This window comes from Cuculus canorus, chromosome 3 (assembly GCF_017976375.1).
Source record: "Cuculus canorus isolate bCucCan1 chromosome 3, bCucCan1.pri, whole genome shotgun sequence".
Classification (NCBI taxonomy): domain Eukaryota; kingdom Metazoa; phylum Chordata; class Aves; order Cuculiformes; family Cuculidae; genus Cuculus; species Cuculus canorus.
The window spans coordinates 77120588-77138055 of NC_071403.1; the positions used below are offsets into that span (position 1 = coordinate 77120588).

Sequence of the window (17468 nt, forward strand, 5' to 3'; positions counted from 1 at the left end):
GAAGGGCAGCAGGGCTAGAGCAGGAGAGGATGCCTGCAGTGGGGGAAGGATGGGATTCCCACCAGGAATGACAGAGCAGCACTAGAGGAAATGGACGCTGGGGGTGAGCCAACATTGTCTCCGCGATAGCAGAGGGTGTCAGAGGAGGAGGAGCGTGGAGCCAGGAGAGACCCAATAACCAGATAAATGTAAGGAACGGGAAGGAAGGCCGGGAGCGGCGGATCACATCCCGGGGAGAGGGAAGCTCTGCGGGTGCCCGGGGTGCGGCACGGCCCCGGCCCCTCTCCCCGCGCCGCAGGGGCGGCCGCTCGCCTCCTCCCCGGGCCGGGCTGTGGGCGGGGGGAGCGCATCGCCCCGCCCCCCCGCAGCCGCCGCGGGCCGAGCGCAGCGCGCGGGCACTGCCCGCCCCGCACCGGAGCCGCGGCCGCACCGGCGGGACCCAGGTCGGACCGAGGAGCGGGGACGGGGGTGTCTGTGCGTGTATATGCGCGTGTATGTGCATCTGTGTGAGTGTGCGTGCGTGTATGGGCGTGGATATACGTGTGTATGCCCCTGTATGCGTGTGTACGGGCGGGTGCGTGCTGTACATACGTGTATGTGCGTGTGCATGCATGTATGTGCCTGTATACGCGCGTGTATATAGGTGTGCGCGTGTATATGTGCGCGTGTGTGTGCGTGTGCATGCAGGTATGTGCGTATATACGCGCGTGTATATGTATGTGTGTGTGTATATGTATGTGTGTGCATATACCTGCGTGTGTGTATATATATATGTGTGCACATATATATATATGTGCGTGTATATGTGTATGTGTGCGCATATACGTGCGCGTGTGTGTATGTGCGTGTATCTGTGCATGTGCATGCGTGTGTGCGTGCATCTGTGTGCATGTGTGTGTGCGTGCACGTATGTGCGCATGTGTGTGTATGTCTGTGTGTATAGGGGGGTGTGTGTTTACGCGTACCCGGCGGGGTTGGCAGGCGGCTCCCGCAGCCCCGCCGCAGCCCCCCCCCCCCCCCGCTTTCCCCTCTCCGTGCGGGCGAGCAGCGGCCGCGGAGCAGCCGGGGGCGGGTGTGGCTTGCCCCGTTCCCCCTCCACCCCTCCATCTCGCCCCCTTCTCCCTCCATCTCGCCCCATCTCCCTCCATCTCGCCCCCTGCGTCCATCTCCCCCCCTCCCCTCGGCCGCCGCCCCTGCCGCGCAGCCGCACGCCCCGCCGCGGTGCGGAGGGGACCGCGCCGCTCCAGTTCTACGCTTTTAATGCGTTCGGTTCTTCTTTTCATTATTGATTCATAATCTTCGGTGGAGGCGGGGTGCAGGGCTTTGTGCCGGCCCTCGGCATCGCCCCGGTGCGGAGCATCCTCCTCCTCCCTTAGCGCCGAGGTGCGCGGCTCCTGCGCGTCCATCCCTGCCTGCCCGGGGGGGGGGATGCGCTGATAAAAGGCGTAAGGCGCGCAGTCCGTGCCGTTATCCCTTCGGGAGAGGGAGGCAGGCCTGATTTAACAATGAAAAATATGGCAGGCTTCTGCTGGAGACTGGGAGACTGACTGCATGCTCCGGGGTCTGGCGTTGGCTCTGATATCCCGCTTTTAGAACCGATTCTTCCGCTCTTGGAGCGATAATACGAATCTGGAGCAAACGGTTGAATTTGTGATTTGAATATCTTAATTGTGAGTACAACTGCATTCTTGTTGGAAGGAGGTGAGTAGCGATCTCTATTCCTGGGTTATGCTTAACGGTATAAACGCTAAGTGGTCAAAATCAGAAGCAGGGAATAAACATAAAGAAGAGGGAATAAACATAAAACTGTCAAGATCCAGAGCGTTCGGTACAGCCTTTGATCTCTATTGAAAGGATAAGTAATATTATGAAACCTGCTTATCAAAAGTCCAACCGGTTCAGAGAAAATGCTGTATTCACCCAGTCCTGCGAATGCGTTGTGCTGGAAGATGTCCTGGGGATCAACGCTCCCGGGCCTGAGGGTTGTTGCGGAGGCGAGTAGTTATTCAGAGATATCGGCCATGTGAAAATGTCAAGGGAGACTGTGAATTCTCAGACCATTGCAGGAGAGCTCTGCGGGAAGAAGGGCTTGCGTATGCTCAGAAGCCTCCGGAGGGAGAAATAGGAGATGAAAATGGTGTTAGGAGATGAAAATGGTGTTAGGAGATGAAAATGGGGTGGGATAAAGAGCTGGGAGGGGTGGATGATGGCAGAGAGATGCGATTTCTAAATAATTTGTATTATCCATCAGCATTCTGTTTCGTTTCTGTTCCTCGGTGAAACAGAAATGGCTGTTGTGGTGCCTGGATGACTTAGCAGTGGTTGTAGGGCTAGTGGGCTGGCTAATGTGGCACAACCAGCACTAGATAGGCAGTAAATAAAATAGGGAATATCGTATTACTTCATGCAGCAGCATAAAGTTGGTGTGAAAAAATAAAAGAGGTCAGGCTATGGAACAGGAGCGCGTTCTGTGTTTCTCTGTAATGCGGGTTAAGTGCAGTAAATGATCTTCACTAGAGCAGGATGCAGCATTTCTGGATGAAATAGGAGCTTGCAGCAGTTATGAGGCAAAAAGCAGTACAGATGCTTTATCATCTCTATGGTGGCGTGAATCCTGCAGCTTTTGGAATTAACTGTGTGTTACTGAACTCTGCATGCAGACAGAGTGGAACAGAGAGGGGCAAAGTGTTCATGCTACCTGTATGGAGACCAGAACGCTGCTATGTGTATTTCAGACAGATTGTTTTAGGCAGAATACCAAACCATTTTATGAAATGTATTTTGGTTTTCCTTCAACATACACAAAATGTAGTCAGTGAAACCTCTTTATTTGGTGGAATGCTCATTTCTATTACGTCACCTGACTAAGGATTTATTTTTAATGTGTCTCAGTTACCAGATTTGATATTTGTAGTTGGATTATTTGTAAAATAAGCATTGTATTTCATTAGTGAGGAGTACCTGGAAATATTTTATGGAACACCGATGAGAAGGTCTGTATATGCAGATGTTTAAGGCTCAGGCTGGAAAAGTTATTTAGACGGTTAATGTCTGTAGGCACCTAAATTCCTTAGTCATCTGATCTGGGCACAAGTTAAAAACCAGTACAATAGATTATCATTGCCCATGAGTCAGCTCCTAAATCCGGTCCAGGCTGGTGTCTCTCACCACAGGGCTCCTGCTCGCCATTTCATGGCTGTAGGAAAACCTTTGTGAACTGCAGTGCTTGGGCTGCAGGAATTGGATGGCCTTACACCTGAGCGAGGAGCCACCAGCAGCCTCCTGGATCTCTTGGACTCTCAGTTGGTTGAGGTGGTTGTGGAGCAGAGCAGCGCAAGCTCTTGCCTGTGGTGTGTGATGCACACCATGCCATGGAAACTTCTGTTGATATCAGGCCAGTGCTCCATGGTGCAAAATGTGGAGAGCCATATATAGGGCGTTTCTGACACATGAGCTCGCGCCATGCGCTCGCTCCTGTTCCCAGGTGATGGAGCTGGGGAGCTTGCCCAATATCTTGGACCCTACCTCTGCCTCAGCTCATGGCAACTTTCCCAAGTTAAGCCAGCAGGAATCTGGCCTGGAGACATTAAATGTGAAAATCTAGCTGTCTCCTCTGGCTTTCTTTACACCTTAGAAATCATTTTGTGTTTGATTGTTATCACCAAATAACGCTCGCCTGGTGAAGCAAGTGTTGGAGCTGCAACGTGCGTGCTGTCAAATGGCACCAAGGTGCAGTCGGCGTTTGCAAAGATACGACATTCAAGGCAGCTTGCCCCAGTGTTGTTTGTTCTTTCCACATATGGTTTTCATTTGTCGGGTTTTTATTATTACTCTTAAAATGATCTGTTGTGAATTTGTTTTTCTAATGAACATGAGTACAGTGTTGCAGCAGTTACAGCTGGGCCTTTTGAGACTTTTGCTTTCCTTTGCTTTCCTTTAGTGAAAAAAAGGGTTATTACAGAGATATTACATGTAAGGAATTTTTCTTATGCCTAGCAGATCTCAACTTATTTAACAGCTTAACACTGATATAGATAAATTCTTTGTATTTAAGCAGGCAGCTTATTTGTATTTTGTTCAGTTTTATTTCTTTTTCATGTATTGTTAGTCCCGGATGTGCTTTTTACTGTCATTTCCTCATTAAAAAAGCACAGTTTTGTGTGGAAAAAACTTTTGTATGTATTGTCAGTTGATAGTTGAGTTCATAACATATTTTATAGTTGAGAAAGATCACTGAGGAGGCTAGGGTTGCATCTGAAACTGTTTCTACTTATAGTAAAGTGTATGTAATTAGGAGAAGATGCACACCAGTCAGTAGTCTTTGTGCTCAGAGATTGTATGTGTCTTCCCATGGCCAAGGGCAGGTTAAGGAGTACCTTTGGCTGTTGTTTTTCAGCACCATTAACATTTTTCTCAGCCTCTTCTTCATAAGGTTGGTTGGGTGTTTTTTGTGTTGAATGGTAAAAATGTCAGGATGTTCATATTTCTCCATGTCTCTTCACTTTCCCCTTCCAATTCTCTATACATATTGCACAAACTTCTTTTTTTTCCCAAGCTGGATGTTTCTTAGCATGCCAGGCATCTCTTTGGCGCATTGCCACTGCCATCAGAGAAACATGCTATGCCGTTGTGCAGTCATTTTTATTTCATAATGTTTTGAATGTGCTAAGCATGAGAACTTTTAAAAGAAGTGGTATGTTGGTTTGATTTATTTAGCAACCCCTCCCATCAAGAGGGCAGCAAGAACTGAACAAAAGAGGCACTTGGCATGGAAATCTTGTGCCAACAGATGCTCACACGCACCTGTTGGATGCTGGGAATAGACTAGCTGGTCATACCAGGCATGCCGTTGGAAGAGGAGAGGTGTGCTGTTAATACTCTGTTCACAGAGCTAAAAATATACAACTGTGAAACTGTTCACAGGTAAATGTTCTAAATAAAGTAGTTTTTCTGTTTAGTGGGGTTCCCAACATAGGCTGTTTTCTTTTTTGAAGAAGTGGCCAGATCCTGAAGTTAAACCTGCTGAGTAGTTTGCCTGTGATCTGTGAAATAACATTCAGAAATTATGTTCTTGGATTTAGTCTCTTTGGTTTTGCTAATATATCCACAGCTGTACAGGAGAGGAATCCATTTCTCCTTCTCTGTTAAAGTCATACTGCTTGGAGGTAGTATAAGAATATGGAAGAAGGATGCTTCTGCGACTAATTGGAGAAAACATGAACTTCCCATTGAAAAAGACTTGTAAAGAAGAGGTGTCGAAGGGTTTCGTTTGTTTGAAGAAAGGAACAGGGATTGATTTAGCAGCACAGTTTTATTGGAGTGACCACTCGGTTTGGTTTTGTTAATCATGGCTCAATACAATTGGGAGAGTATGGAATGATCCCTGAAAAGGGCTTTGGTAAATGTAAATGGGTTTGTCGGAGCATATATGCAGTGTATTGGTTCTGTGAAGATATATGATTGTATCCATAGTTAAAAAGATTTACTTTAGCTGGTGGAAGATGTAATCGGAGATGGAGATATGCAGACCTAAAGCAAATAAACCAGCTGCTTCATTGCCCACATGATGTAGTGGTACATGGGTTAATGTATCTGAAGTAGCCGACTTAATGAATAAGAGTTCATGCTTCACATTTTCAGTACTGCAACAGCAAATGGTTGAATGGTTGTGATCCTTCCTGGCCTTAGTCTGTAGGGACTGCAGACTCTTAGTTCTTCCTTCTGAATTTGCCTTGAGGTTTCTTAATGCAGTGTCACATTAAGACAATGACTGTGCTAAAATCTCACGATTCAGGGCTTCAGTTTGGTGCCTGCGGTGGCCAGGAAGGGTCACCCCTTCCACCTCAAATTTTGTGGAGTTGTATTTTCTGTTTTCCCACGTTCTTAGAGACGTTGTTGTTGGGGTCTGGATGGGGTGAGGCTGTGAGCTGGGTGGGAGGTGCTCCGAGGTGACGTAGAGGCTCTCCTCAGAAGCCGGCCCAGATGTTTTAAGGCTATACTGGTTGCTGAATTTGATACTGGGCTGAAATTTCTCTGAAGCCAGACCAGCAGGCATATTTCGGAGATCTTTAATCTTCAGTGTGGGATTCAGCCCCCAGTCGTGTTACAGTCCGAGGTATGTGGTCAAGGTTTTCTACAAGGTGTTGTGGGGACTTCTTACCACCCAGCAGTAACTCGGATCCGCGTTTTTTGTTTTCGTAAGTCACTGCCATTTCATCCTGAATTAATCCTGTTGCTCTATTGATTGATTTATTGTAGAGTGGCACAGAGCATCTGCTTTTGATTCTTACTTTTCCATGATAAAATGGAGCCTGGTGTTTCTAAGAGCAAGAAAACTGTTAACACATATTGTTTCTGAGGGCACGGTGAGTGCTGGCTGATGGGGCAGGTCTAGAGCCTGGTTTACAGTGTGATTGACCTGTGGTTATTGCAGTCAGTTACACAGAGGAGAGAATATGATTTTGTGCAGTATGGCCAAACGTGTATTTTTTTCCCACTCATGCAGTCAATTTTGCTTAGTGCCTAGACACCACAAATACTCCAGCTAATTATAGCAAGTAGCTCCTCTGTCTTTTTTGGCTTAGAAGGGAAAAGGTGCTGCCTGCTGTATCTAAATTAGCTTAATGTAGATAAATGTAGATGCCCAAACTAAAACACAGGTTTTAGTTTGGGCATCAGAGTTCAAAAGTGTCAGCTTTTGTGTGCAGCTAAACTAATTATGAGATTTTCCTCCAAAGGGCTTTCACTGACTTCTCTCTTAGTAAACAAATATTTAATTAAAGAGTTTAAGGGTGATCTATAGCCAGTCTCTGCAGATGGAAAGCTCTGCACTGGTGGGTAGCTTGTGGCTCCAGTTTGCTAGTGGCGTGTACATTTATAGCAACACTGGAATGCAGCATGAAGCTGATCATTCTAGCCTGTGCTTGGAGAAAGCAATTTTTGCCTCTCACTAGCTGGCCTCCGTGCTTTTGGAAGGGTACTTTTAGCCTAAACCTGCCTCATGGAAGTCAGTGATGTAGGAGGATCATCCAGCAGAGCCCCCTTTATTGAACCCTGGATCATGCAGGAGTCTAGTGAGGAAGCTGGGAAACCGAGTGATCTTAATTCCTGCTCTGCCACAGTCTGAAAGCAAAGGAGTTGAGCAGCATACACTGGTTTAGGGTGCCTTAACTTTCAAAAGGATGGGACCTACATCTCTTGAAATTTGAACAGTCGTTTAGTCAGCCTGACTCAGGGATGATGATTTGGGGGAAAAATGGTCTTTAAACTCCCAGGCTGCAGTTCATTTCAAGTGAGCAGGTATTCCTGATCCTGTAGGGGCCATGTGTGGTAAGGATAGCCTAGTTAACATTTGCTTTACTTTTGTAACTTAAAATATTGTGACCTTTTTCTGGGCATAATACTGTGAATAATTCTCTACAGTTTCATGATAGTGAAAGGTGGATGGATTAATTGAAAACTTCCTATTTTTAACCTTTTTAATAGTCCTCTGTCATTATTGTAATTTTAAATGCTTTTATGAGGCCAAATCCTAAGCTGGAAAAAACTCTGCTTTACTTTGTTGGAACTACACTGGTTGGCACCAGTTGAAAATCTTGCAATCTTTAAGTTTTGATAAAACAAACAGTGGAGCCTGTTGTATTTTACTCTTTGTGTTTTTGGCATCACAGAAGCTTTCCGTGATTGTTTTTCTCATTTGAAGGCTGATTGTACTGAATGACCTCTTACTGCTAGAGGGTGGGTCGGTTTTTGTGGGAAAGGCTTAGTCAGTGTGTCGAGGAGATAAGTGGGACTGCATCACAACAAGCGTTGTGCATTAAATACTGGAATGTGCTGGGCATCTGCCAGCAGATTGGAAGCAGGACTATGCGACAAGCGCAAATGCAGTCACACTCCCTAAAATAGTACTCTGGATAACGGGAGATCTGAAAGTTATCGCTTACCTCATTTTAGCACAAATTCTTTCCTAATAATGGATTGTGGACTGAGGGTTCAGGGGGAATTCTTATTTTCATTTGGAATATATCCTGTTTGAATCTTAAGAACATTTAGTTCCCTCTGAAGTCTTTAGCTGAAGGCAGGATGGTGCTGCAGGTAAGAAGGAAAAAGCTCTCTTAAAACTATACCAGTGAAGCACAAAACCTGCATTTCCAGCTTAGGGTAAGCTGTTTATATAATCTGAAAGGGAAATGAGGTGGATTTTTACCTTGGTTTAGGTTAGTGGTAGTGTCTTCAAATTGATCTTGAACTGTCTGGAAGTATCAAGGCAGAGATAAATCAGTTCAGCAGCCTTGAACATGCCTGGACTGCTTGTTGGTGATGGGATTTTGGCACAAGACACTGGATGCAAGCAGTCAGCATTTGGAAATTAAAATGAACAGCAGTTAACCACTGAGGACCCTATATGGTTTTGTTTAAGGGGAAAAATAAGCACATTTGTTTTCCAGCCCCATGTCAAATTTGTCAACAGAAGAATCTGATTGCACAGCTTTACTCATCGGCATAAGCCATTTAAACTTAAAACCTGTGATGCCTAAATTAGTTTCTTACGAAAAGAGGATGAGTTAGCTTCTAAATGGGATAGTGTGAGGAAAGTGGGGGGGCTGGGGCTGCTGGTTTAGAGCAGGGTTAGAATATCCTGAGTCAGCAGGTGTTTGTGTTTAGCCCTGGTGCGAATCTGCTGTAGGAAAGTATGGATTGAAATAACTGTTCCCTGGATGTGTGTTTGCATTGCTGCAGGGACTTGGATAAGGAACTCAGTAAAAGGGAAGGTAAAAGTGGAAGCATGGAATAATGAGATTCAGAATAAAAAGTCCAGGCTACTGTAAGTCTTGACATTTTAGTACGTGCGGATTTCAGGAGAAGTGATGGGCTGCGCTTTCTGAAGGGCAAACAAATCACTTCATTTGTGGAAAAGCATCCATCAACTTCTGCTCCAAGCCTGGGGCCAGTTTAGCTTTTACGGACTACAAGGAGTAACTCTTCCATTGTGGCTGTACCAGAACTGAAGGCTCTGCCGCCAGCTGTTAGGTCCTGCACGTAGAGGAGAGCAGTTTTGTGTCCCCTGAACTCCTCTGTGGCAAGGAGACTTATTTAGCCTGTTGTACAGCAGCAGCAGCTGCAGGGCTGCTTTGTTTTATACTGGTTTACCGTGCATTGGGAAAGGAAGGCCGTTGCACCGGCTGAAGTGGGATACAGTGGTTATGCTTGAAAAGTTTGTTTTGGGAGAGGTTGTGGTGCACCAGACACACTGCTCTGGACCACAAGGGATTCCCTGACCTTGGCTGGCCCGTTAAGCCAGCTTTGCAGCTTTCCATCCCTGAAGTGTGTAAAGTAGCTTTATGGATGGTCAGGATCTGGCTCCAAGGAGTGATGCATGCATAAAACTCAGGTAAAAGGTAGGTAGAAGTAAAGTAAAAAGATGCAATCTGGTCAAGTTTCACTGAGCTTTGTCTTTTTCAGTCTTGCACACCTTCACGTTTTCTTTGTGTATTAGAAGGCATAAAAATTTTCAGAAATGGCACAGTTTATGTGAGTTATGCCTAACAATATATTAGAGTGCCTTGAGGGACTGAAAGATGGGGGAAGGTTATTTTTGGAAATCTATTCCCATTGAATGCTAGACAAACAAGGAATAAGGTGACTTTAAGTGTATACCACGAAGAATTAAAGGTATTTTTTTCCAGCACTGTAGTGTAGAGATGATCTGTACTATGTGCCAGGTTAGTCACGAAACCCTCAACTGCATTCTTCACTTCATTTAGTAAGAAAAGAGGGACCTTCTTTGCTTATTCTCATCACAATACTATGATTCCTCTTCCTCTGCAACGCCTAGGAATGAAGTATCTGAATCCCCAGCTGTACCAAGTTACAGAGCTACATCCTAGCATGGGAAGCTGTGCTGATTTACATCATCACAGTCTGTGGCTTGAGGTTTTAAGTCATCTTCATATAAAAATATGCAGAAGAATGTATCTGAGATAGTTTTATTTTGTGGGGTTACATTCCTGAGCCACATTAGAAACAAGGATTGTAGAAAAAGTGAAAAGGCACCAAAATGTCAGTTAATAACTCTGTGAGTCAAGGATGATGATGATGCCCTCTTTGTGGGTGGGTGTGAGTGATAGGGAGCACACAGCTCTTACCTTATCTGTGGTTTTAGTCTGAGTAGTCTTAATCGGGTAGTAAATCCTGAGTGAGATTATGTTGCAGGAGCGTGTGTAATGAAGATCAGCATGTAGATACGCTGTAGGGGCATAGCAGAGTCTAGAGATGCTTGCCAAGATATTTATTGCTGATAGGCTGAGGTAAACCAGAAGTTTGATTGCTTTAACCAGGATTTTCTAAACCAATGGGAAAAGAACAGCGTGAAGACCTAAGGACCTGTTTGCTCAGGCTGAGCTGACAGGTGAGGGCTGTGTGGACATAGCAGCAATGGGTGGAACACCAAGTTGGCAAAGGGCACGCCAACCATTTTGGAGATGTTTCTACAGCTGTTGCTGCCCAGCAGAAAATAACATGAATCACTTGGAGCAGCAGTGGCTTTGCTTGCTGTCAGAGTGCAGGGAGTCACTAAGTTCCTCAGATTTCAGGCATGGGGTGATGAACCTACATGTCACCTTCAGGGCAGTTTGCGGAGCAGTGTGTTCACATTATCCCAGGGTGCTTTCAGCAGTAGTACGGCTGTTTTCAGTTTTAGTGTCTGGTGGTCATAAGCTGTGGCAGGACGCCAAGGAGCCAAGGAAGAGCTTTGGGCCTGAAATTAACTTTCAGCAAACTTGATTAGAGGGGAGCCTGTAGCAATCTTGCAATTGGAAGTTTTATGTGTGTTTTGATATAACTGCATCTTCCTGATGTTTAGTAGCTTAGCCACAATGTCACTCAGTACTCTAAGGAGAGGTAGGAGGGCATGCAAGTGAATAAAACAAAGACATAAAATAATTTTGTATGTATTTTTAATGTTCAGTTTGTAGATAGATCAAAATGTTGGAATTTTAAAAGACCAAAATGCTTGATGATAATGAGTGTTGAGAAACGGTCACTATGCAGGCAGCGTGACTTATTTATCAGAGGGGAATTTCCATATTGCATTCCAAGCATGTTATTAAAGGATTAAAGAGATGGGTGATTCACCTTGGCCTAACTGTCCTGAAACTGTGCTTATGCTTATAATACATATCAGTAACTATTATGCAAATATTACTGTAATAATGAACCATATTTTGAATTCTCTGTGTCTCACAGTGGTTCACTCACTGGTGGGAAGGATTTGCAGTATTGACTCGATAGGTCTTGAAAGAATGTACTTGTTGGTAGAATCATAGAGTGGTTTGGAAGACACCTTAAAGACCATCCAACTCCAATCTCCCTGCCATGGACAGGGACACCTTCCACTGGATCGGGCTGCTCAAGGCCCCATCCAGCCTGACCTTGAACACCTCCAGGGATGGAGCAGCCACAACCTCCCTGTGCAACCTGTGCCAGTGCCTCACCACCCCCATGGTAAAGAATTTCTTCCTAATGTCTAATCTAAATCTTCCTCTCTCCAATTGAAAGCCATTGTCCCTCGTTCTATCACTACATGCCCTTCTAAAAAGTCCCTCCCCAGCTTTCCTGTAGCCCTTTCAGGTACTGGAAGGTCGCTATAAGGTCTCCTCAGAGCCTTCTCTTCTCCAGGCTGAACAAGCCCTACTCTCTCAGTCTGTGCTCATATGGGAGGTGCTCCAGCCCTCTTACTATGGATATAAACTGGAGAGGGGCAGATGTAGGCTTGATATAAGGAAGAATTTAATCACCGTGAGAGTGGTGAGACACTGGAACAAGTTGCCCAGGGAAGCTGCGGATGCCCCGTCCCTGGAGGTTTTCAAGGCCAGGTTGGATGAGGCCTTGGACAGCCTGATCTAGTGGGACGTGTCCTTGCCCATGGCAAGTGGGTTGGAACTGGATGATCTTTAAGGTCCCTTCCAACCCAAACCATTCTATGATTCTATGATCATCTTTGTAGCCCTCCTCTGGACCCGTTCCAACAGTTCCATATCCAGAACTGGACACAATATACCAGATGGAATTTCACAAGAGCAGAACAGAGCAGAACAGAATGACCTCACTCGACCTGCTAGCCATGCTTCTTTTGATGCAACCCAAGATACAGGGGAGTTGGAACTAGATGATCTTTAAGGTCCCTTCCAACCCTTACTATACTATGATATGGTTGGTCTTCTGGGCTGTGAGTGCAAATTGCCAGCTCGTGTCAAGCTTCTCATCAACCAGCACCCTCAAGTCCTTCTCTGCAGGGCTGCTCTCCATCACATCATCCCCCACCCTGTACTGAACCTGTGGATTGCCCCAACCCAGGTGTAGGACCTTGCACTTGGCCTTGTTGAACCTCATGAGGTTCACACAGGCTCACTTCTCCAGCCTGTCCAGGTCTCTCTGGATGACATCCCGTCCTTCCGGTGTGGCAACTGCACCTCTCAGCTTGGTGTCATCTGCAAACTTGCTGAGGGTGCACTCGATCTCGCTGTCTATATCACTGATGAAGATATTAAACAGCACTGGTCCCAGTGTGGATAGTTCTTGTTGTTTCCATCTGGACCTTATGTCCATGGGCCTGTCTTGGCAAGAGCTCAGGACCTAGGAAGTAAAGCAGGGACCATGATCCCAGAGTGAACTTATTCTTTGTCCTGTAAGGTTAGGGTCATAGACCTCTTGACTATACCGAAGGTAGACCCACACATTTAACTTCACAGTATGTTCTGTCTGTGTATTGCATTACTCTGCTGAGATCTCACTCTTTCTAATTCTGGGAGAGCTGCTTTCTTGAGCAGTGCAATGTTTGTGGCAAGGTGCTAACAGTGGCACTGCAGTGCGCTGAGTGTGGGATGTTTGCAACTCTGTGGTCATGGTTTTTTTTGGAATATGGAGCGTGGTCCCAATGAGTGTTCCTAAAGGTTCTGGTTGAATTGCTCTTGCAAATGACAAATCCATTTGTTTTGTTCCAGCATTCTAGATTATAAACTTGTTTTCCCGAAACAGAAAGTACTTAAGGTAACCTGTATAGTGAAAAATGCATTAGTGAAATATAGCACTTAATTTCTTTTTCTGTCATCTGGCCTCAGTCTGTAGTAGCAACCAGGAATGTTTTGTACATAGTTTCCTTCCTTGATTATGTTTTTAAAATTCTGGAAATCTTCCTATTTTTGTTGTCATCAGGAGTAATAAGTTCTTGTCCCTTTTAAAAAGGTGTCCATTCTGGTTTTGATTTGAACTGCTGCCTGGAAAATGCAGGTATTTCTCTTCAGACTGCAGACCCTTTTCTGCAGTCACCCTGAAGGGCACAGTTCATCTCTGGGAAATGCCAGGCAGAAGATTGGTTGGTGCTGAAATTTCAGTGACCGTGGTTTTAGCACTTCCAAACCTGCTAGCTTTCAGACATAAGTGCCAGGAAAAAATTGCTGTATTCAGTTCAGTTCTGCAGGCAGAATACGATTTTTAAGTGAAGACTTTAGTGAGTATCAGAAGACTTTAGTGAGTATCAGAAGTCAGAGTATCAGAAATCAGAGGCTCAATAGCTACTGTTCTTGCTTTTAAATGCAAGAATATGCAAGAGTATACCCTTGAATATTGTACTATAGGAATTTGTTCCTCGGAATCATTTGGAAAACCCTTCCCTACTGACAAGTCAGTGAACTGTCTTGGAGACATGATGTGACTTGCGAGAGAGAGCACCCTGTTTCCTGAGGGGGAGGATGGTTTCTGAGTCCGGGTGTTCTGATGGGTTTGGGAGGCTCCAATGCTTTTGATCAGGTTCACAATTGTTCCAGGTATTTGGAGCCACACATATGTGGGGTCACAGCAGAATAACGTGTCTGAACCTTGCTTGGCAGGATTCTGTTTGAGATAACTACTGTTAATTTTTATGTCTGAAAAATACCCTGCTGTTAGTGCTGCTTTCCAAAGATGTCATCTTCGAGGCTAAAGCCCGGTGACCTAGTGTCCAAACTTGTGGAAGCCTGTTTTCTTCTTAATACTGTGAAGTGATTGTGTTAACAGCCTATTCCTGCGTCTGGGGCACTGGTAGTATACCAGTAGAATGACCACGTAAGTCTTGCCTGGGGTTTGGGTTTCTCATACAAGGACTAATAAGCCAATTTCCAGAAAAAGTGACATGTTTCAATCTTTGTTTATGGATGACCGGCACTTGGCATGTTTCTGTGTTGATTTTTTCCCCAGCTCTCTGACAAAGGATTGTCCTTGGTCTGACAGTACTGAGTTATTCTGCTCTGGTCTTTTCCTGGTGTTGGCAGTCTGACAGCCATGCAAGCCAGCCTCACAGGAACCTCCAGGAAGTGTAGTGAGATAGATTTGAATGGTCAATAGCATAGTTAGTATTAGCATTGTGTTTCATAGAACTGTAGAATGGTTTGGGTTGGAAGGGACCTTACAGATCATCCAGTTCCACCCCCCTACCATAAGCAGGGACACCTTCCACTGGATCAGGTTGCTCAAAGCCTCGTCCAACCTGGCCTTGAACACCTCCAGGGATGGGGCGTCCACGACTTCTCTGGGCAGCCTGTGCCAGTGCCTCACCACCCTCACAGGAAAAAATGTCTTCCTAATGTCTAATCTAAATCTCCACACTTTCAGCTTAAAACCATTCCCCCTCATCCAGTCCCTGTAGTCCCTGATAAAGAGCCCCTCCCCAGCTTTCCTGAAGGCAGCGTTTTTGGCAGTATATAGTTTAAATGTTGTGTTTTCTAAGGGGATAACCAATCAACCAAGACTTTCTGGGCTTCCTCCTGCGTTACTGGTTTCAGAATGAAAGCTACGGGGTATCTGGCTATATGTAGTGTCAACAGAAATGGGGAGGAGGCTTTGTAATTTGAGTGTCAGAGCAAAAAGAAACCCAACAAAAAACAGAAGAGATGCAGCCAAGGGGATTTTTATACAAGCCTATAGTTAATTTTAGCTGTGGATTTTGGTTGGGTTTTGCATTTGTCTTTTTCTTTTTTTTTTTTTTAATTGTGTTTCATTTCAAGGGCTGTTGAGGGGTGAGGAAGAAAGGAGCTATTGTTCCAGTTGGTCACACTGCAGCGTGTGCCTCTCTCCTAGCCCTGCTTTCAGCTGTAGCCTGAGGTAACACCTGGTTGGTTTTAGCAGCTGAATGTGTTGACAACCTGTCATAATTACTACCTTGATGCATCTGCTGCATGGTAGTTTCTGTTGGAGACTGCAATCAATCTCCCCGAAGTCTATTTTCATGTGGAATCCAAAATGACATGGGAAGTGCAAGTCTTGTGCACAAAATTATGTGACGCAGTTTCTTCTTTGATTGCCTCACTGTATTACAGTTCTGTTATAATAAGACATTCATAAAGTACCTTGCTAAAAATTGGCCGTTCTTTTTGCAATTCTTATTACAATTGCAATATTCAAATATTAGGCCTTCTCTACGGTGTTGGAAATAGCTGTGAATAGAGAAATTCTTTTATTAGTCTTACCAGATAAGTTAACTATTCAGCATGTCAAAGATTTGCTCCCAAGACTGGAACCATGTGGGAATTCAGCTGAGGCTTCTTCACCCCTGTTTCTTTAACTCTAACCTGTGGTTGTTGTTGTTGAACAAAGAGTACGAGTGGGTGGGAGAGAGAAAGAAGCAGGATGTGGATAAAAAGAAAGTGAAGAGTATCTAAAATCAAGTGGATGAAATAACAGACCAGAAGGAATGTAAAAGTAAAAATAGGAAGTTAAAAGGGAAAACTGCCTTCACAGAATTTCATCAGGACAAGACTGATCATGGCTTTGATGCTAATGGATGTGTAACAGTGATTTGGATAGCAGGCAGCACCCTGTTCCATTGGCAGTGGGCATAGGAAAGACCTGCCTCTCTGGAGGCTGTGGGTTTGACCCTGTGGGTTCATGGCAGGAGGATTGAAAGTTGTAGCAAGCCACTAATTGCCTTTGGGAGGCCACTGACAAGGGTGGGTGCGATTGGAATGATTGAGCTTGGTGGGAAGATCAAGGGCTTGGCAAGTTCAAATGTGTGCTCTGAGTGCTGGTATCCTCAGCCTACACGCCATAAGAATGCACAAATGAAAGGCAGGTGTTTATTTCCTCCCCCCTCCCCTTCCCCCCGCTGTTGTTCTACATGAATTAATGTAAAATTTAATAATAACATACCATTTCAGCAAAATCATTTCCTTGAACTTGCCATCAACAAAAGATATATTGGAACAGAGAGTTTCCTCTGGGGTGAAATAGAGTACAAACAAACAGAAATGACCATTGTATATTTAATGGAGAAAAAAAATGTCACGTGGGTTGAATGTCATGCTAATGATATTATGAAGCAAGAAAGGGAGCCAAACAGTGTACACCTTTCACCATGGAAATTAAGTCCAGAAAGGCTTTCAACAAACACCATTTAAGCAAAATAAGGGGTTGAATTGTCATCTGCCATGAAAGAAAATCTAATTTGTCCATATAATCCTGTTGGTCCAGGTGAGTGATGGCAGTACTGTTCTTCTAATTGCCTTTGAAGTTCAAAGGAGGAAGAGAGATCCTTTTTTCCATTCTGTTCTCTAGCTTGGCTTCTGTGGGTGGGGAGGAGACCCGGCAGTAATATTTCATTTATCAACTTAACTTTGGTTGAACCAGTTGCATTTTGTGGGAAACCACTCTGATGGTCAGTTGTTGCATGCTGCAGTCCTCTTGGAAAAAAAGACTGAGGATATTAGGATGTTGGCAGGAATTGCAGGATATTTCCCTGCGGTCTCCAGCTGGGTGGTGTCTGCTGGAACACTTGCTATGTGATTCCCAGCTGTGTTTCAAAAAGGGCTTTGCCAGCATGCCAGGCATTACTGATCTTATCTAGAACAGGGAAACTGAGGCAGACAGGGGCCAGCTTGTTGAAGCAAGTCTGGGAGTCAGGCCCCACAGTGTCAGGGCTCGTCCCAGCCCCACACCTCAGCTCTGCAGCCTGGCTCCCCAGGGAATGCAGGACAACCTGGCCATGTTGCTTCATGCTGTTGGGACGCAGAGGTGAGCGCTCTCTCACTGGAGATTACTCCCACTCAGGCAGGGTGGATCCCAGGGAGGCAAACCTGGAATGGCTTTGGTCTCTGACACTATTATATGTGGCATAATGGACTTGTCCTTGATTGACCCCACGAGAAATGCCATTTTGGACTGGGTGACGTGCTGTCAGACTGGCCACTGATGGTAAGTGAAGAGGCACGGTAAATCTCCATGTCGTCAGTCTGTCTGGCTGCACTGCAAGGGAATCGCAATACTTCAGTGGTGCTAATGCTTTCCCTCCGTGTACCAGCAGCTGTCTTTGGAATTCCCACCTTTAGGAGGTGCTCCAAGAAAGGGAAGGTCACACAGTCATAGAACAAAATCACAGAATGGTTTGGGTTGGAAGGGACCTTTACAGGTCATCTAGCCCAGGAACAGAAACATCTTTAACC

General features: G+C 45.2%; 1 protein-coding gene across 1 annotated transcript in view; it reads left to right on the forward strand.

Moving 5' to 3' along the window:
- The first annotated feature begins 226 nt into the window (after window positions 1-226).
- Window positions 227-17468, forward strand: part of LOC128851864 (spectrin beta chain, non-erythrocytic 1-like) — a 123555-nt gene continuing 106313 nt past the window's right edge. Inside the window, 1 exon segment of the mRNA XM_054063951.1 lies at window positions 227-443. The gene's annotated coding sequence lies outside the window, so the exon portion shown is untranslated.